Genomic DNA, 22,222 nt, shown 5'->3' with positions numbered 1-22,222 from the left:
GCTCAGCTTACAAACTGCTAATACAAGTCTATGGAGAGGGAGGGGTGAAAAAGGAAATAAGAGGGGGAGACAGCAAAGTAAGTAACTATAAGTAACAGATCTCACCCCACAGTTTAATTGACAGCCTAGACTGTTTACTAATGCTGTAGATTGCTTTCTTTGTTGCTGTTTCTTAGGGTGTGTATAGGGACATAGAAGTGTGGAAGACACCATACACATTAGGCTTCACCCACAAGTTAAGGAGCAACTGAAAATTACAGATGCAGATCTGATAACAAGTGCCCTATGAAAGTTATATAATGGCCCAAAACCATGCTACTCCTCATATACATACAACAGCCTATCCTTAAAAGCTCCCTAAACAAAATCTACTCTTTAAGCTGAGTTTTCATGGGCTGCCACACGTGAACTCAGCTCAATGGCCAAAGGCCAAAATTCTGTCTACAGTAAAACTTTTTCACTTTGACTGCAAACATCATGTTTTTGTTCATTATTTGGCAACTTGATTGTCTGCTAACAATATGTATATATGTAAATTATACAATAAGAAAGCAGTATATAGCAGCACTGAAAAATATACAAATAGAGGTGGCATTTGATACAGAAGGTAGGTAACTGTTATTGCTTTTTAACCTAACTGTCAGCCTGTTATATTGATGGAAAAAGAAATGGCTGGATAGATAAATACATAAAAGCAGACATAGATATATTTTACATCCCAAAATGTTAACGATAATGTAAGCCAGACATTGGAGTAAATTATTGTACACTAGGGTATGTTCACACTGAGCAAATGCGCCGGAATTTCACGATGGCGCTCTCCGCCGTGGAATCCCACCTGCCTTAGTGTTACACTGTCTCTCTATGGGAGGGCTTGCACGCTTCTGCTCTCCGCTCAAAGAATTGACAGGAGCAGAGGCGCGTGGGCCCTCCTATAGAGAAACAGTGTCACACTGAGGCAGGCAGGAGCTTTCCGCCACAAATTCTGGCACATTTGCTCAGTGTGAACATACCCTTATTGAGTATATTGTATCTGTAATCTGTGCCTGCTCATACATACATGGCACAGACTGAAATGAATGGACAGCCACAGATGAGCCAAATTTATTTGGCACACATTACTCTAGGGGACGTGTATTAGTGAACCTCGGTTTTAAGTAAATTTCACCAAAGTTTACTATATGTAAATACAAATCAGGACAATTGCATACAAAATGCTATAGTGGGTTATCCAACGCTACAAAAACATGGCCACTTTTCCCCCTCTCTTGTCTCCAGTTCAGGTGCAGTTTGCAATTAAGCTTCATTTACTTCGATGGAACAGAATTCAAACCCCACCCAATCTGCAGACAACAGTGGTGCAAAAGTGGCAATATTTTTGTAGCACTGGATAACCCCTTTAAGAAAAAAGCGCTTAGTGGCTTAGTACATCTCAATGAATGTGCCATCTTGGAGATTACAGCACACATACAACCGTAATGACATGCAGGCATAGCGCTTGGTGGTACATAGGTACCATCATAGGTTAATTACTGTTGAAACAAAAACCTCCAATTGTAAACAAAAGATACTTCATCAATCTTCTATGAGATGAACCCAGTTTCCAGTTAGTGTAGAACACAGAAAAGTATAAGGCAGCTAACTTAAAGTGACTCTGTACCCACAATCTGTCCCCCAAACCACTTTTACCTTCGGATAGCTGCTTTTATTCCAAGATTTGTCCTGGGGTCCGTTCGGCAGGTGATGCAGTTATTGTCCTAAAAAACAACTTTTAAACTTGCAGCCCTGTGCCAAATTGGCGTGGCCAAGAGTGTCTATGCCCTAGGCTTTCAATGCCGCTCCGTCCCTCCTCCCCACCCTTTTCACCATTAGGAATGTCCCAGGCAGGATTTCTCCTAATCACCACTTGTCTGAACACTGCACAGGTGCCTTAACAATCCAGCACATGTGCAGTGTTAAGACAATTGATGAATAAGAGAAATCCTGCCTGGGGCATTCCTAATGGTGAAAAGGGTGGGGAGGAGGGACGGAGCAGCATTGAAAGCCTAGGGCATAGACACTCTTGGCCACGCCAATTTGGCACAGGCAGCTATTTGAAGGTACAAGCGGTTTGGGGGGGGGGGGGTTGCTTTAATGGAAATTTGGCAAGTGTGTTACGTCTGGTCTATTGTAGTAGCTGTAGGGTCATCTAGAATCTCTGCAGGAACGTATAATGCAAAACATGTAGATCTTAGAAAAATGTAATTTAAAGGGATTGTCCTAGGTTGTTACTTAAAAGAAAAAAAAACAGTGCCACTCTTGTTCACTTAAATGAAAATAAGCGGCAATACCCGACATGGCTCTGTTTGTAGAAAAAGGCCCTTTTTGCAACCCTAGACAACGACTGTAATGAGCATATCAGTGATGTTTCCAGAGCAGTATAGTTGGCATCAATCCTTTAGCATCTCTCCATAGAAAAAGTCAAACAGAGGTGAATTATAGCTATAGAGCAGCCCCAGGAGAAGGAGTGGTGGGATGGGTGACTACTCGAAAGTAGTTATCTATGTTGGGCAAAGATATTTATACAATACAACTATCATGGTCAGCCACTGCACAGGATAAGAGTTACACAATAGTGATCACATTGTCAGACAGAACAGACTTACAATTATAGCTTTGGTACAAACAATTATAATGATGGATACAGCATATATATATATATATATATATATATATATATATATATATATACAGCTTGTAGCATCATTTAGAAAATGAATACATGATCAACGTTGAGATGGTAACGGGTACAAACAGTCCAGATTCTACCATCTAATCACGATATCAAATAGCAGCACTCCTCTTAGACTGGATACAGTGTTCTACTTTTCAGTGAATGGCAATGATCACAAAAAAAAACACAATTTTTTGCATCTAGATTTTGTCTTTTCCTCCTAAGACATATTGCACCAAATCCGAGTGTGTTTCAGATTACAACAAAATTTCTTCAACATAATGCACTTGTGTAGAACCAAAAAAATATAAAAATAGAAAGAAAATATTACTAAGAGATCTAGTCTCATATTGGTTCACGAACTGCAGTGTCTCTTCTCAAAGAGTCTTCCACATTTTGTTCATTTCATTCGGTGTAGATCTGTCGTTTGAGGCTTCTTCAGTGACATGTATTTCTTCAAAAAGTTACATGTTTTCTACATGTTTTTTTTCTACATTTCCCAGCTTCTGGAAAACGACTAAGGCAAACAATCTTGCATTACATACGATGCAGGCCTTTGGAAATCTTCTTTTACTGTGAAGAGATTAAAAACATGTGTAATGTGAATCTGTTATATAATGATTGGGACAAACTGCATTTATTATACAAAATAGCGTACATAACCTAGGGCAAAGATTCAGTTCTTCCCATTATTAAAATACCCCCACCAAGCCCCTAGATGTACCCCTGCATTTCAACCCCTTTAAGACTGTGTTTAAGCTTCTTTTTGTACTTAAAAAGCTATTTTGCAGACCCCCCCCTCCTCTTTGATAGGGGAATGAGTAAGCAGGTAGAGCAGACAAGTAGCCCTGCAGTTTGGAGATTGTCTGGCTACATAAAACACTGGATTCACAGGTCAGAAAGCTCTGTGTTGGTCTGGAAACTTGGTGACATAAGATTGCAGGATGTTGTGCTGTGCAGGGCTGCCTTTTCTTCTCACCATGCTCATTCATCCCCCTCGGACCCTCCATAGACCATGATGGACACAGAAAACGTGCTTCTTCTAAAGTGAGGGGGGACGGTAGGAAAAGAGCTTTTTGAGTACAGAAGTAAATTATTTTGCTTAATAAAACCTATTACAGAATTTCTTATAATTATGATACTTAATTTTTGCAAAGTGACATTTAGATGAGACTTTAAGTTAAAGCATATCACATTTTTCTGTTTCCCACCATGTTTCAGTCTGTGTGTATGCAATTACTGCAATAGAGTTAGGCAATAAAACCGACTATAAACATTAAAGTAAGCCTGATCTCTTATAATAACAGATAACAGGGGAGAGAAAGATTAGATTTCAACTGTTCTTGGGAAGGTAATGTGTGACCAGAGCCATGTGTTTGGTTGGGGCTTTGTCCTCTCTCTTTATTCAGACAACTTGCACCTTCTGTTAAGGCGAGTTCATTTGTGTATAGGGTGAAATATAATAAATATCTGTACAAATGTCTATATAATGTATTACTTATCAGATCATATTTAGAGTGCTCAGCATCTGATTACGGGAGGCTGAAGAAGTTGGATGTAGCCCTAGGGAGTCTGGGAAAACATGGATACAGCCATAGGCTATAGGCTGTATCCATGTTTTTCAGGCAGCCTTCCAACTTCTCCCTCCACTGGTATTCAGTCAGATCCGGAGAAAAATACTGATCAGCAGAATAAGCGGGGAACAGCACACTCAGGGCCGGCTCCAGGTTTTTGAGGGCCCTCAGCGGGTCACTCATCATCCACACAATATGCACAATCACTTGAGACACCATTAACATACACAAACACACATTATTTACCCAGACACTGACTGACTGACACACACACACATACACACACACACACTGACTGACACTGACAAACTGACACAGACACACTCAGACACTGACATGCAGCAATTACAGCTCATTCTTCTCCCTCTTCCTCTCTGTCAAGCTGCTCTCCACACTGTATGGTTGAGGACCTTTGGGTCATGTGATCAGGTCCTTCATTCTTTTCTCTCCCTGTGCAGGTCCTGCTCTATCTCTTGTGTCGTCTGATATTTGGCCCGCTCACTCTGCACTACAGTTAGTGGGCCGAACATTAGAACACTGGCCCCTCTCCCTCTCTGGGCCCTTGGAGGGTCTGGGGCACTGACACTTACCTAGGTAAGCCCTGTGCTGATGCCGACCCTGAGCACACTGCACACCCCCACTGTCCATCATCTCTGTCCAGGCAGCCCCATAGACTATAATGGAGCTGCTTAGACAGAAATCACTGCAAGCCAGAAAGTGGAATACACTACCTCACACACACACAAACACACAAACACAATGACAGCCACAGAGGCAAACATTAACTTCAACCTCCATGCCTGCAGAAGAATCTGTGACAGATCACATCTGAAGATGAAGTGGTGCCTATGCCATGCAGCAGGCATCAGATACATGCCACAAGTCAGTACCATTGACATCAAGTGACTATCAAATTATATTCAGAAGTCAACTTCAATACCCTCAGCATCAAAGGCTTTAGTGTAAATAGTAACATATATATATATATATATATACATATATACATATATATATATATATATTTTATCTTCTATTTTCTTTGTGTATTATTTCCTTTACCTCTATAACTATGTTATGACTATTGATTTACCACTCAGAGTTCCCAGAATAAATACAGCATTCTAATGGTAATACTGCTAAAATACAAACTGCAGGTACTTATTATATCCCGAATCTATTATTAATAGAAACTGAAAGGCCCCAGTCAATGACACTATGACACCCATTCATTTTCAGTTTTTTATGTCTAAATATAAGAAAAATGAGTTTAAACAGTCTCTTAATAGAACTTTAATGAAAAATACAATGTCTTAACCATTATGTTAACAGCATAAAAGGTATGTTCATCCTTTCAGCAGGATTTGTTAGCATACATTGCCAAAACTCAGCATAATTACCTTGTGCAGCAATAATAATAATTCAGCAATATTTTTTGTTTTAGCAAAAAAGAAAAAAAAAAGTGTGTGTGTGTGTGGGGGGGGGGGGGTGTTGCAAAAATTGTGCATGGTTTATCAAAGCTTGTCTGCCTTATGAAATTTGCGCACAGACTGGAGGGTTTTGCACAGCACAGGAAAACTGTACAAGCACATGAAAAATTGCACAGGTGATAAATGTGCCCTGAAGTGCTATACAATGGCTGACATACAATTATTACTAGAAACTTTCAAAAAGGGGGAGGTGAATGGATCCAGCGCTTCCAAAAATAAAAGTGAATACTGCTAAAACTTTGTACTTTATTCCATCTTAAAAAGCTGAGATGCACTTCAACGAGTGCAATGGCTAGACGAAGCGTTTCGCGCATGCGCGCTTAATCGTGTCAGACATGATTAAGCGAGCATGGGTGAAACGCGTCGTCTAGCCATTGCACTCGTTGAAGTGCATCTCAGCTTTTTAATCAAGATGGAATAAAGTACAAAGTTTTAGCAGTATTCACTTTTATTTTTGGAAGTGCTGGATCCATTCACCTCCCCCTTTTTGAAAGTTTCTTGTATCAGCGGACTGGCTATTCGGCTTTCTGCTCCACAATTGGTCCGGGACAAAGACAGGTGAGCTGACATCCACTACTATACCTACGTATGTTAATACAATTATTACTAACATTCAATTTAAAACATACCTGTATGCATTTTTCTTTATTTATATAGTTCCATTGACTGGCCCCTCTGCTGCCACTAACATTTATGTCGGGAACTGCAGGGCTGTCTAAGCATTGCAGTTCCTGGATCCCTGCTCTGATCAAGTGCTGCTGCATATGCGTATATACAGTACTCAAGGGGAAAGCCGCCCATAGTTATAGTACAGTGCTACAGCCTCTCCACAGGGAGTGGTAAAGCTGCTGTGCTATAGCTATGGGCAGCCCCCTCCAGGTACTGTATATAAGAATAAATACGGTACATAGGGGGAACAAGACTGTGCACAAGTGCTTGAGCAGAGCATAAAGAAAATATATATTTATTTTAATAAAGTTATATTAAAGCAACCTATGAGCACAAACAAAAAAATAATTTTTTTTGGTCTTTGGACTACCCGTTTAAGAAGAGAAAAAAAAGGAAGAAAAAAAAAGTGGCAGCCAGACCAGTCCCACCTTGTATAGTTCCACCCTCCCCCCCAATCGTGATTTAGGGCCCTATTACACCAACAGATTATCTGACAGATTTATTGAAGCCAAAGCCAGGAATGGATTTGAAAAGAGGAAAAATCTCAGTCTTTCTTTTATTACATGTTCTGTTTATAGTCCATTCCTGGCTTTGGCTCAAAAAATCTGTCAGATAATCTGTTGGTGTAATAGGGTCCTTAGTTGCTTCTGGTAAATAATCCATCTATTTTAAAATAATTAATAATCAGCCGACTCCATCTGCTCAAAATACAAACTGACTCCTTCTCACAAACATATTGGTTATGGCTTACTATACAAACACATAGGCCACGACCACAAAACATTTCTCGGCCAAATAACGCTGTTGTTTATCAAAAAGAAACGTCCGGCAAACGACCAAACAAAGACATTGTGTGGTTGTTGCCATACACTGCCCTATATGCCTGCCCCAGTGTAAAAGTAAATTTTAAATTTGTTCATATTTAATATATAAAAAACAAAACAAAAAAAATACAGATAAAAAACGGCCGTATTTTGCAGAAGCAAGTGGTAAATAATAAGCATTTGGATGGTATTACTCTATATGGTGTGTGCACCGCTGGCCAATTTCTTATTGACATTAATGGAGTACATTATTAGGCCGTGTAAGACAGTGGCTGTTCTGTGACACGGCCCTGTCCCAAAACGGACGCTATCTGTGAAGTTCATCCCGGCTGGATGAACTTCATTTCTCTTCTTAATTGGAATGTGGACACATTTGAGTGTGCTCGCATTCCAATTAACCATAGCAGACAATGAAAAGTGCGTCTGGAGCCGCACTTTACATTGTCTGCTTTACACTCTGGCCGGGATCCCTTGGATTTCAAGACGATCGACCGATTCATTAAATAATGGCCGTGGTTACAAAACTGCAACTACGGCCGTTGTTTAATGAATTTTCAAGTTGTGTAAACTTAGCCATATACTGTATATCATTACTGTATATATATTATGTTAAAAATATGGCTGCATTTTTACCTTTATGTTACAGTGTGTGAACCCAGTCTTAGGTTATGTTCCCACTATGGGATCATAGCGGGAAAAGGCGACCATCTGTTAACATTGACAACAGCAAATAACAATCATGATAATTATTTGTAGCTGTAATTATCACTAGACAACCTCTTTTCCCGAAATACCGATATGATCCCGTAGTGGAAACATAACCTTAAGCTGAAACGGTGCATATAAACACACTTGCTGCATGTTACAGAAGGCTCACTGCAACAAATGACAACTGTCAACCAATTGAGGATCCTACATACATTGTAGTTATTTTTTACCGCACATGTATAACAAATACCTAATAAATGTCTTACTGGCTATTTCTCTGTTCCTTGGCTTTTAGGACATATAAACAGGAATAAGACCCATAAGTGAACACTGTTAGGCCATGTTCACAATATGTATAACACCGGCCATTCTGTGATCCGGCCGGGTCACAGAACGGCTGGTGTTACTGAAGATCATCGCGGCCGATACTGCAGTACTGGCCGGATGATCTTCACTTCTGCTGAATTCGGATGCAGCACACCCGTGTATACTATGTAAATATACTTAAATATACTCCGGCCGTTATTTCATAGACGGCAGCACAATGTAAGTTTCATATTAATCATGGCCGTTGTTCCAAATCAGCAACAACGGTCGTGATTAATATGAAACTTACGTAGTGTGAACATAGCCTAAGGCCATGTTCACACTTTGTGAACGTACATTGAAAGTAAGGCATTGTTCCACTGCGCCGAAAGTACGGCCGTCATTGCCATCGGCAACAACGGCCGTACTTTTACGTAGTGTGAACATAGCCTAAAACTGTATGGTAAACAGGTAAAAAGACCCAGTCGTTAACGGGTTGAAAAAATGCCATAATAGCCTTTGGGTGATGGATTACACTTTATGGCATCCATCACCCAAAGGCTGTTGTGGCATCCTTGTAAGAGATACATCATAAAATGCTCATGACACATACCTTTAAGAGATGGCTGTGATGGGTGCCATACAGTGTTATCTGTCACTTATAGGTTCCCAAGGCAAAAAACAAATCCCTTTCTCTTTTACTTATACTAATACACTAATGTATAGCAGCCATATGGAGGCCACAATGGCCATCTATAGACACGCTGAGTAGCCATGCTACAATGGAGAGCAGGTGGCATCAGTTAGGGCTCTGTCTCCTGTAAGAGCATATTCCAGGGATCTGCAATGAAGCTTCCTCCCTACCCAACTCTTTCAATTTGTTAGCACATCAATGTGGTATATTAGGAGAAATAAATGTAAAAGTATAATATAGAAATAAATAAATGCTCAGATATTTCCACAAATGCAGTCATATCTATGTGTATATTAGGGAGCTTTCACAAAGGACTGGAATTATGCAGATTAAGGCTATGTTCACACAACGTATGTTTTGTGTAAATCACGGACGTTGTTGCAATTTGCAACAACGGTCATGATTTACTCAAAACATACGTTGTATTGTGAATGAATAGAATCACATAGTATACGCTCCGAACAGTTTTCTGCGGCACTATTCATTGAATAGTTTGGCTCCGGCCAAACGCTCCATTGTGTGCAGTGGGGAATTCGGATGCGGCCGCACACCGTTGTGTGTACATTTAACTGTCTTCTCTGAAATCGGCCATTCTGTCTTACGCCATGTGAACATGGCCTTATTGTGTTCAAGTAGGATAGTTAAGCACATCTGCTGCTTTTAAGCCCTGTGTGAAATCACCCTTAGTTGTTAGCAATAGGCTTCCTTATTGTATCTATTGACAGCGCAGTGGCACCTGCTAATTCCAATGAGGCAGACACAATGTCTAATGTATAAATATTTAGTAAAGGTCTTTGTTATTATGTTATATAATAGCTGCAGTGAGAACATCTCATATGCCATCTAGTGGCCGAATATATTATTAACTCATGAACAATAACACTTTATAACATGCTTACTTGATATTGTTATTATCAATTATTGATATATATAACAATATATATAGATTTATATATATATATATATATATATATATATATATATATATATATATATATATTAAGTTGGATGCTGTGCCTTAGGGTGGGTTCACACTACGATATTTGCGCGGATAAGTTACAGTGGATTCCGTCGCTCGTACCCGCTGACGGTGGCGCACATATCCGCCCGTGCTATAGACACCATTCTATGGCCGGGCGAATTCCACCATCCGCCAAAAGAAATGACATGTCAATTCTTTTGGCGGATGGCTTAATCCGCCCGGCCATATAACAGTGCCTATGGCACGGACGGATATGCGTGCCGCCGTGAGTGGGTACAAAAGACGGAATCTGCCAGAACTTATCCCCACGGATTCCGTAGTGTAAACCCACCCTAATGCTGCAAGGAAAGTAGGATACTGCCATAACCATGTTTTCCAAGACTCCCTAGGACTGCATCCAACTTCTTCAGCCGCCAGGAGTCAAATGCTGAATGTTCAGGCTCGGAGAACGTTGCAGAATCCGAAAAAGTTCAGCAAGATTACTCAACAATACCAGCAACAAGCAGTGCAGGCAGGAGTTCCCATAGGATCTCTGCTCTACCATTTCTGCAAACAGATCGCCTGGGCAATGCTCCTGATCAGAGGAAGCCATTGGCTAACTATCTGTATGGCACAAAGAATGGGTGAATCTGCCTTTGACCACATTACTGTGATGTCCTGTTAACCAGCTGGAAATACGGCCACATTGTATTAATATGTTCTAAATACAGTGTATATATATGAGACGGCTATTATATAAATAACATTCAAAGTGTTTGAATTGGATCAGCCTGGCATGTAAGGTGAGCTATATACAGTATTCATGTGCATGTGATAGGGATATACAGTACAGAGTGACCTAATTCACATTACTTGTTACATGAGCTCCATCTAGAGGTCAAACTATAGACATAGACAAACTATAGATAAACTATACGCAGTGAGAGTCATTTGGGAAGCATTAAATAAAGTCAAAGAGCAATTGCACTGTCTATCCTTGCAGATTTTTTTTTTATGTCGGCAGTGATGATTTTTTTTATGGTGTTTGTGAAAATTATACCATATCAATGTGGTTTATATGTCTGTCAAATTAGGAAAACAGGCTTCTTGCAGCTACTTGCAGAGTGAACCCAAACAAGGTTAGACAAAGGTGAACAGATTGCTTACATCAGATGATTCTTAGAAGAACATGTCATAAAAAAGAAACTTTTGACACTCATTGAGACAGGGGCATAGCTAGGATTCATAGGGCCCCATAGCAAAAAAAACATTTTATCTACTTTTCTGAGAGTAGTGGCACAAATCAAATTTGGTGCCTACATTTATAAATGGGCTGTAACGATTCAAGGCATATAGTAGCTTCCTTATTTCAGTAGTCTTCTCCATGCAGGATCTAAACCCTTTTGTATCCAAAACCACCAGAATGGCAAGCACTCTGGTAAGTCCAGCCCATGTCCTCTTTATTTAGTAGCTGTCAGTAACATAGAGAAGAGATGCAAGCAGGCCATGGGGCACTAAGAGGAGATGAGATAGACATGGACTCTAGCTGTGCTGGGGGGCACCCCCTGAGCTCTTGAGTCTCATTTAGATTCACAAAAAAGGTTTATATCTCACCAATGGAGAGGTCTACTGAAATAAAAATAAATGTCTACTTGGAATCATAATGACCTATGGTAAGGTTAATTTAAGGCAAGGATGGAGAACCTAAGGCCCTCAAACTGTTGCTAAACTATAATTCCCATCATGCCTGGACAGCAACAGCTTTAGCTTTCCCTGTCCGGCATGATGGGAATTATAGTTTTGCTATAATTGGAGCTGGAGGTCCGAAGGTTCCCCATTAGTGATGAGCGAGCATGCCCATCCGAGCTTGGTACTCAATCGAGTATTAGGGTACTCAATGGTACTCGTTACTCGGACGAGCATCTCGCAATACTCGAGAAAATCTCATCATCCGTTTCCTGTAAGTTTGCGCACTATTTCTCTGCCAATAAACATGCAGGATACTCTTTGGTACATCTTGCGATGACGTGGGACCCATACATGTCGATAGCAGCGATTGGTTGGCCAGATCAGATGACCATGCCATATAAAACTCGGCGCCGGCAGTGCTCGCTTCAGACGCATGCTGTGAGAGATTAGGGACAGAGCTGCTGCTGGTCAGGGAGAGTGTCAGTGTAGGATTTAGCGTTCCAGTAGGCAGGGTATATACTAGCAATACAAACAAACAGCCCAATTTTTTAATAGTATTACTACAGACTGCTGGCTGGGACTTGCAGTACTGCTACCACGATTTAACCAGCACACTAGGTGTTGCATACAGACCCCTAAGAAGTCCTCAGTGTACTCTTTTGATTTTGTGGCTGGTGGTCCTGCTGTACTACATGGTATTGCTGGGATTTGTAGTACACCTGCATAGAACTTCACTGCTCATTGGAAGGGGGTGTCAGATAGTGTGTATAGGTCCAGACACTACCAGATTATATAGCACAGCCCCCCAAATTAGTGGGTACTACATTGAATTGCTGGGATTTGTAGTACACATGCATAGAACTTCACTGCTCATTGTAAGGGGGTGTCACAGAGTGTGTCTAGGTCCAGCCACTACCAGATTGTATAGCACAGCCCCCCAAAACTAGTGGGTAATACATTGTATTGCTGGGATTTTTAGTACACCTGCATAGAACTTCACTGCTCAGAGTAAAGGTGGTTTCACAGAGTGTGTATATGTGCAGCCACTACTGGATTGTATCCCACAGACCCCCAAAACTAGTGGGACCACAAGTATTTTTCCTGCAGGCCCTTCACTGGCATCCATGTTGACTACTGCTGGGCCTGCCCTTGCCTCCATGTTGGCTACTGCTGGGCCTTAACTGGTATCCATGTTGACTACTGCTGGGCCTTTACTGGCATCCATGTTGACTACTGCTGTGCCTGCCCTTGCCTTCATGTTGGCTACTGCTGGGCCTTAACTGGCATCCATGTTGACTACTGCTGACTACTGCTGTGCCTGCCCTTGCCTCCATATTGGTTCCTGCTGTGCCTTAACTGGCATCCATATTGACTACTGCTGGGCCTTGATTGGCATCCATGTTGACAACTGCTGTGCCTGCCCTTGCCTCCATCTTGGCTACTGCTGGGCCTTAACTGGCATCCATGTTGACTACTGCTGGGCCTTTACTGGCATCCATGTTGACTACTGCTGGGCCTTAACTGGCATCCATGTTGACTACTGCTGTGCCTGCCCTTGCCTCCATGTTGGCTACTGCTGGGCCCTTACTGGCATCCATGTTGACTATGCTGTTCCTGCCCTTGCCTCCATGTTGGCTACTGCTGGACCTTAACTGGCATCCATGTTGACTACTGCTGACTACTGGTGTGCCTGCCCTTGCCTCCATGTTGGCTACTGCTGATCCTGCCTGGCCTCCATGTTGACTACTGTTGCTCCTGCGTGGCCTCCATGTTGGTTACTGTTGCTCCTGCCTGGCCTCCATGTTGGTTACTGTTGCTCCTGCCTGGCCTCCATGTTGGTTACTGTTGCTCCTGCCTGGCCTCCATGTTGGCTACTGCTGATCCCGGCAGTTCTCTGTGTGCTCAATGCCATGCAGTGTTTGGCCTAATTTTGGGGAGGTTCACTTACTTCCTCACTCACTTTTAATGGTTCTCTGTGAGCTCACTGCCATGCTAGGTCTGGTATAATTTTTGGAAGGCTGACTGGCTACCGCTTCTACCTTGTTCACTCTGTTCTCACCACCATGCTGTGTCAGGCAGAATATTTGGCTGGTTCATGATATGCTACCTCTGTTTTAATGGTTCCCTGTGTTCTCACTGCCATGCTGTGTCACGCTGTGTTTTTGGATGGTCCATATGCCTACCTCTGTTTTAACCAGGCTGTTGCACAGAATTAGGCATAATGGTGCCTTTAGGCAGCCTCAGAGGCATGCATACATGCTGCCCCTGCTGTTTCCTGTCCATTTCTGATGTGTTTCCATCAATTTCTGAGGTTGACAGGTTTTCACGACCTTCCCTCTACCGAACTTGAGTCTCCTGCAAAAATGCTTGAGTCTCCCACTGACTTCAATGGGGTTCGTTACTTGAAACGAGCACTCGAGTATCGGGAGATATTCGTCTCGAGTAACGAAAACCCGAGCATTTTAGTACTCGCTCATCACTATTCCCCATCCCTGATTTAAAGGACTAATATAAGTGATAATATTAAAATTGAGTAGAGGGGTGACTCTAGGATTCATAATGCTATAAGATTTGGTACTGTCTCAGTATATGTCTGTACTTGAGATATTTTGTTAGTCTGCTTTAAATAGTTAAAATATTAAATATTTCATGATACAGAATCCTCTCAACATAGTTTATAGTTTATGTTTCTGTTGTAACATTTTACCATCTTGCATTACTCTACAATGAAAGTGATTGAAGCATAAAGTGTACACTTAGGTTGATTTGGTTTAAAGGCTAGAGACTGATTTTAAGACTTGGATTTCATACTGACACTTGCTGTCACTTTCTATTATAGTAAATGGGAGACAGAGAAACAGCTAAGTGATCCTGCTCAACTGCTTCTGTATCTTTTCATCACTGTATATGGAGTATGACCACGCATATGTTGCCACCCCTCTTCCAGGAAAATTAAGGGGGTACTCCATATGGGGGGGGGGGGGGAGAGAAAAACATTAACTGGTGTCAATAAATTATACAGATATGTAAATGAATTTTAATTTAAAAATCTTAAGTCTTCCAGTACTTATCAGCTGCTGTATGTCCTGCAGGAAGTGGTGTATTCTTTCCAGTCTGACACAGTGCTCTTTGCTGCCACCTCTGTCTGTGATAGGAACTGTCCAGAGCAGGAGAGGTTTTTTACAGGACCGCTACTGCTCTGGACAGTTCCCGACAGGACTTAGCGTTTTGCAGTGAGGAGGAGCTTCATAAAGGTGTTAGTCCTCCACTGAAACACGTCCCTCATTTTAAAGCCTAGTGTGAATAAATGCCCAAGAAAGATACTTGTGAGGTCCTTGGAGTTATTTTGGGACTCCGGCCCCGTGGCTGTTTGTATGGTCCAATGGTCAATTCCAACTACATTTTCATGCTTTGGCATAAGGTCGGGAGTTAGGAGCAGAAAACCAGAAGCCAGGCAGCGGACTGATGTAACATAAACGCCTACTAGTGTTTGCACAACACCGCCAGGTTAGTTTGGTCCACTTTCAAGTAATTTTTCCCACTAATATTGTCCATGCTACACTATATTAGCGCCTCTCTTTGTCCATATATGTTGTTTGTCTGCCTGACACAGAGGTGGCAGCAGAGAGCACTGTGTCAGATGGAAATAATACACCACTTCCTGCAGGACATACAGCAGCTGATAACTACTGGATGTCTTGAAATTTTTTCACAAAATAATTTTCCCGGAGTAACCCTTCAAACAATGAAGACCTGCATTAAATTGAGGATTAAACTGAGGATTGGATAAAAAGTATAGATTGGAGGCCCCACATCCAAGTTATTTATACAGAGCACTTGCAACGTTGCATCAAACATTGAAAAGTTGCAAAAAAATGGTAAACGGAAATGTTGCATCTGGTGTGAATAAACAACCTCCAATTATATACAGTATACACCTGATAACACAGTATATAGCAGTAAGAGCCTCCAGTACACACAGTATACACCTGATAACATGACAGTATACAGTAGTAAGAGCCTCCAGTATACACAGTATATACCTGATAACACAGTATACAGCAGTAAGGGCCTCCAGTATACACAGTATATACCTGATAACACAGTATACAGCAGTAAGGGCCTCCAGTCTACACATTATACACCTGATAACACAGTATACAGCAGTAATAGCCTCCAGTATACACAGTATATAACTGATAACACAGTATATAGCAGAAAGGGTATGTTCATATGACGTTTTTGTCCACACGTCGGGCTACACATCGGGAATCAGTGAGAAAAGGATGTAGTCGACTACGCTTTTGAGTCCTGCTCAAAAGCCGTGTACGTCCGGTAAATGAGCAGAACGTTGTCACATAATGACTCCATCCTACTCATTTAAGTCAATGTGGGCGCCGGCCACACGTCGGGCTGCACGGCAGCATCCTTTTCTCACTGATTCCCGACGTGCAGCCCGTCGTGTGGACAAAAACGTCATATGAACATACCCTAAGAGCCTCCAGTACACACAGTATACACCTGATAACAGTATACAGCAGTAAAAGCCTCCAGTATACACAGTATATACCTGATAACACAGTATACAGCAGTAAGAGCCTCCAGTACACACAGTATACACCTGATAACACAGTATACAGCAGTAACAGCCTCCAGTATACACAGTATACACCTGATAACACAATATACAGCAGTAATAGCCTCCAGTACACACAGTATACACCTTATAACACAGTATACAGCAGTAAGAGCCTCCAGTATACACCTGATAACACAGTAAACAGCAGTAAGAGCCTCCAGTATATACAGTATACACCTGATAACACAGTATACAGCAGTAAGAGCCTCCAGTATTCACAGTATACACCTGATAACACAATATACAGCAGTAATAGCCTCCAGTACACACAGTTTACACCTTATAACACAGTATACAGCAGTAAGAGCCTCCAGTATACACCTGATAACACAGTAAACAGCAGTAAGAGCCTCCAGTATATACAGTATACACCTGATAACATGACAGTATACAGCAGTAAGAGCCTCCAGTATACGCATTATACACCTGATAACAGTATACAGCAGTAAGAGCCTCCAGTATACACAGTATACACCTGATAACATGACAGCATACAGCAGTAAGAGCCTCCAGTATACGCAGTATACACCTAATAACACAGTATACAGCAGCATATACAGTATACACCTGATAACACAGTATACTCACATGAGGAGGTGAGGCCCCCACCCGTCTCTGGCACTTGCCATGTAGCAGCGGCCTGCATTCATGGGTCTAGGTGACCTATAGATGCAAGCAGCTGCACAAACCAGGTAGGTGACATAGTGAGTTGGCAATAGGGGCCCTGAAGCAAGTAGGCCCGCTGCAAAAGCACCATCTGCCCTACAGTAAGAACGGCCCTGGCTGCTGCCACAACATATACCTTGAGGTGATACACAAAGGACATTAGCATAACGTTTTGCTATACAGCATAAACCATAATGCTTTATCACCATCAGATTGTTTGGAGTGACTGATCATGCTACATACTGAAAAACACGCTCTGGAGAAGAAGTCCTCCAACTGAGACAATCTCTTCAAACCACATGAGGGAATCTTATGTAATTGGAGGAAAAGGCTTCATTCTTCCACTGTGAAAATAGCCCTCTATGCTAAGAGCGAGGAATCAGTGGTGCAGACTACCACACAGTAATGGTTTAGCATTGAGGATTATTTCAAGGAAGATTTTTTAAAGAATTGTGCCCTTACTAATTAACTAGTTTAACATTCCTATAAAGTGTTATGAACTTTATAAAATAAAATACAGTGCTATCTTGGTTTAAGAGTAACTTGGATTAAGAACGTTTTGCAAGAAGAGATCACAGTTTTTTAAAATCATAACTTGGTTTAAGAGCATTGCTTTGGTTTAGGAGCTACCTTTACTGGGTGGAAGGGGAGTGGGAGAGGGACATGGTCTGCATAGCGGGGTCTACAGCGCTGTACTCTGACCCAGGACGTCTCCCTCATCTTCTAAATCATAGCAGATCTACTTCCGGCTGCGGTTGCATCAGGGGACAGGACCTCGGAGGTAATCTCTCCATAGCTGTAACCCCTCTATGTGCCCACATCTGCATTGCTCTTTCCTTTATGCTCCCTGCAGTCTGTCAGCCCTTGTGTTTCCCATCCTCTCCATTCCTGCTATAATGTGCCTGCACTTACACTCAGCTATACACACTGCTGCTATAATGTGGCTGAACTCACACTCAGCTATTCACACTGCTGTATATAAAGTTTCTGTCACTGTCCTCCTGCACTGCTCTGTGATTCTTACTTCCTGATTGGTCCATGCTGAGCACACATCCCTTCCCCATTGCTGTCATGTGACCACACAGACCTCTGACAGCATCCCTGCTTCTCTATTCCAGCCTGTTGTACTACGCTCCTGCATTATGGGGATCTGCAGTTCCATCCTGTATCTACAAACTGCGGCTGTATTCCAAGTTTATGCAGTTACTATACATTATACTCCACATGGTGATTGCTATACTGTACAGTAACTTATAATATCACATATTCAGCTATTTCTAAATGTTTGTTTCATCTGTTTTACATGTTATTCAGAATAAAAGAAATCATTATTTTTGGGGGTACCCATTTTCTGCATTTCAATGATTTCCTATGGGAGTGTTTGCTTTGGTTTGAGAGTGTATTTGGATTACAAGCACAGTCCTAGAACAAATTATGCTCATAATCCAAGGCACCACTGTACTAAATTAAGCCTAGTCTGAATATTGCTGCAGTTAAACAGCGACAACTTTTCTCCCTCTTTTCGGAATGACTGGGGTTAACTAACCTACCTCCCTCTTCTCTAGCTATCTACCTTTTCCTACCATACTAAGTATAGCAAACAAATTACAGTTTCCTTAATGAACGAATCAGGCTGATACCTATGATCTCTAGTGGTAATAACCATGTTAAACTCACATAAAGCGTCATGTTCCTAACCTGCTGTGTTCTGTTAAGGAGTCAAGCTCTGGAGAAAAGGAACATGCAATAGGAGTATATCCCTATGGAATTAAATAGCTATTTAACACTGAACAAATGAAAAGTCCTTGGGGTCCTGTTTAGAGAAAATAGGCAGCTATGGATTAATCACGCCACTTGTTATGCTGGAAAGCTGCACGAGATGCTGTTGGAGGCCACGTCTTGTAAAAGATCATTACATTATACATAAAGCTGATGCAACAAACATAAACATGGCTGTATCCATATTTTCCCAGACTCCCCAGGGCTGCATCCAACTTCTCCAGCCTCTGGCATAAAAATGCTGCATGATCGGACTTGAGTACACTCGCTAGTAATTGACCCTCTAACCAGATCTGACCCAGAGAAGGATCTTTGAATGTCATGTCTGAAGCTCAAGATGTCGCTTAACACAAAAATATTCCTGTTCAGGCTATGTTCACACTACGTAGGTTTCATTTTAATCGGCAACAACGGCCGTGATAAATATGAAACTTACATTCTGCTGCCTTCTATGGAATCACGGACGGAGTGTATACATATAGGGGGAGATTTATCAAACATGGTGTAAAGTGAAACTGGCTCAGTTGCCCCTAGCAACCAATCAGATTCCACCTTCCATTCCTCACAGACTCTTTGGAAAATGAAAGGTGGAATCTGATTGGTTGCTAGGGGCAACTGAGCCAGTTTCACTTTACACCATATTTGATAAATCTCCCCCATAGTGTACGCTGCGGCCGGGATCGCTAGCGGCCACGCAAGAAACTGACTTAAATATCGCCCGCAGAAAACCTGTCAGGCTGCACGCTCCATTGTGCGCATCCGTGAATTCAGATGCTGGCACACACAGGTGCATCCGTATTCAAATTCAGCAGAAGTGAAGATCATCCGGTCGCTACTGCAGTAGCGGCCGGGATGATCTTCAGTAACACCGGACGTTCTGTAACCAGGCCAGATCACAGAACGGCCGATGTTATACATAGTGTGAACATGGCCTTAATCTATACAGGTACAAGCTATTAAGGAATTCACAAGGTGTCTCCTGTGGTTATTATTAGCATGTCTGATGGTCAATGGACACTCTGTACTGTGTATAAAGGTGTATGAGGAAGTGTCTCTGCCTCTATATATCAAATACCAATACCCTCCCACAGTACTTGTAAGTCTCCTAACTAATTCATGTTATATATTAACCCCTTTAAGGTTTTTTTTTTTGTTGTTTTTTTTGTTTTTTCCTCATTGGGTTCTAAAAATCTTAAAGGGAGCATTGATTTTTTAATTTTGTTCTTAATACATCACTTTAATAAAGTTGTATTACTATGTAAGATAACTTCATTAGAATAAATCTATCTTTTTTATTTGTACATGATTTTACATTGAAAGGGAGCAGTAAGGGGCAACACAGGCCCCCCTGCTGCCACCAATTCTTTTGGGAATTTCAGGGCCGTCTAAGATCATATTTAAATAAGAATATACAGTACATGGGGGGCCCTGCTATGTATAGCGCTGTGTGGATCAGAGCCAGAACTTCAGGGTTTAAATGGCTCTGCAGTTCCTAACATGAACATTGAGTGGCACCAATGTAGGGTCATGTGTGGTGTCCCACCACGAGTGTTCCTAACATGGCACCTGTCGCAAAAGCCCTTCACTTAAAGGACAAGTGCCAAAACTTTTTCCCAGTAATTGAAGCACATTACAAAGTTATATAACTCTGTAATGTGCTTCAATCACCTATCTGCCTCCCTTCCCCGTCTTTTCCCCCCTACACCCCCCACCAGGAAGTGTCCTAACTCACACAGACCTAATGACTGTCGTCACCGTCACCAGGCAGCTCCTTCTTGTGAGGATAAGCCATCAGCAGGAGGGCTGCTCTAGGTCCTGTTACACCAGCCTCCCCCTCCTTGTCAGGTGACTCAGCTTGCTCAGCTCCGATTGTCACTTGCTTATTTTCTCTAGTGACATGACTCATTGACTCACTGAGTCCACGGCAGCAGGAGAGAGTATGAGGTCGGGGGGGCTGCCTATGTGCCGGAGTCAGTCAGAGGGAAGATAAGCAAGTGACATGTGACAAGTGATGGCTTGCAGTTGTTCAGCCAATGGGAGCTGAGCAAGGCAGGGGAGGGGGGAGGCTAGTGTAACAGGAGAAGGAGCTAAGAAAAGAGCTTGGTGACAGTGACGGCAGTCATTAGGTCTGTGTGAGTTAGGACACTTCCTGGTGGGGGGTGGAGGGGGGGAAAGACAGGGAAGGGAGGCAGATAGGTGATTAAAGCACATTACAGAGTTATATAACTTTGTAATGTGCTTCAATTACTGGGAAAAAGTTTTTCATGGCACTTGTCCTTTAAAGGTTATGTGGTGAAGAAGGTATTTATTAGTTTCACCACCAGATGTCAGAATTTTGTATGTGAGCCTGTATATATTGCACAGCTCTAGTGAAATACAGTTTTTTTTTGTATTGTATGATCTTGTGGTCCAATTGAGATACTTCTTTCCCTTCTACTTATCTCTATGCTTCTTTCTTTGCACACTCTCTTTTTCACCACTCACAGGGGCTCTTACACATCCTTGTAGGAAGTAGTCACTTAAAAAAAATTAAAAATTAAAAAAAAAAAAATATATATATATATATATGTCATACAATGTGCTAACAAAAAATGTTTTACTCTCTAAAGTACCCCTTTGTCTGCACTGGTATCTTTCTTTTTTTTTTTTTCTTTTTTTCCATACACTACACTTTGTAAAAAAAAGAAAAAAGCTGACATGTTATCTGTATTCTCTGGATTAGTATGTTTACAATGATACCCAATTTATATAAAACCCAATTGTTTCATTTTATTACTTAAATTATCATATTAGAAGTTTTAAGCTTTAAAGGGAACCTGTCACCCCCTGTGCCGGGGTGACAGGCTCCCGACCACCCGCTACAGCCCCCTATACTCACCTGATCCCGCCGGGTCCCGCTTCCGGATCCGGTCGGGTCACGGAGATATCAGCCGCTGCAGCCCGGCGCGCGCTGAGAGATGAGTCCAACGCTCATAGAGAATGACGGAGCGCTGGACTCTCCGTCATTCTCTATGAGCGTTGGACTCATCTCTCAGCGTGCGCCGGGCTGCAGCGGCTGATATCTCTGTGACCCGACCGGATCCAGAAACGGGACCCGGCGGGATCAGGTGAGTATAGGGGGTTGTAGTGAGGGGTCGAGAGCCTGTCACCCCGGCACGGGGGGGGTGACAGGTTCCCTTTAAAGGGAAACTAACAGCAGGTTGGAGGACTACCGCTCAATTTGCCCCACTAGCCTGCCGCTCCTCATGAATATTTAGTCGCTATAATCCCAAACATAACAGCAGGTTAGAGTCTTCCAACCTGCTGTTAGTTTCCCTTTATGTTCTAGATTTGGGGCTAAAATTATTCATCAAGATGTTGATTCTGAAAATGGCAAATCATGATGTTATAAATGTTTTTTTTCCCTACAGTTCATACACCTCCAGTTAGCACATACAGTTTATTAGTCATGTCTCAATCTGCTACTCTCAGTACAGGTATTCTACATATCACATATGAAATCCTTCTAGTTCT

General features: G+C 42.0%; 1 protein-coding gene across 1 annotated transcript in view; it reads right to left on the bottom strand.

Moving 5' to 3' along the window:
* Positions 1-3,201: 3,201 nt before the first annotated feature.
* LOC138767275 (potassium voltage-gated channel subfamily A member 1-like) overlaps positions 3,202-22,222 on the bottom strand; it is a 57,671-nt gene continuing 38,650 nt past the window's right edge. The window contains exon 2 of the mRNA XM_069944703.1: positions 3,202-3,286. The gene's annotated coding sequence lies outside the window, so the exon portion shown is untranslated. The remainder of the gene's footprint in view (positions 3,287-22,222) is intronic.

The sequence above is a fragment of the Dendropsophus ebraccatus genome, chromosome 11 (assembly GCF_027789765.1).
Source record: "Dendropsophus ebraccatus isolate aDenEbr1 chromosome 11, aDenEbr1.pat, whole genome shotgun sequence".
NCBI lineage: Eukaryota > Metazoa > Chordata > Amphibia > Anura > Hylidae > Dendropsophus > Dendropsophus ebraccatus.
This window is presented reverse-complemented; position numbering and strand designations above follow the sequence as displayed.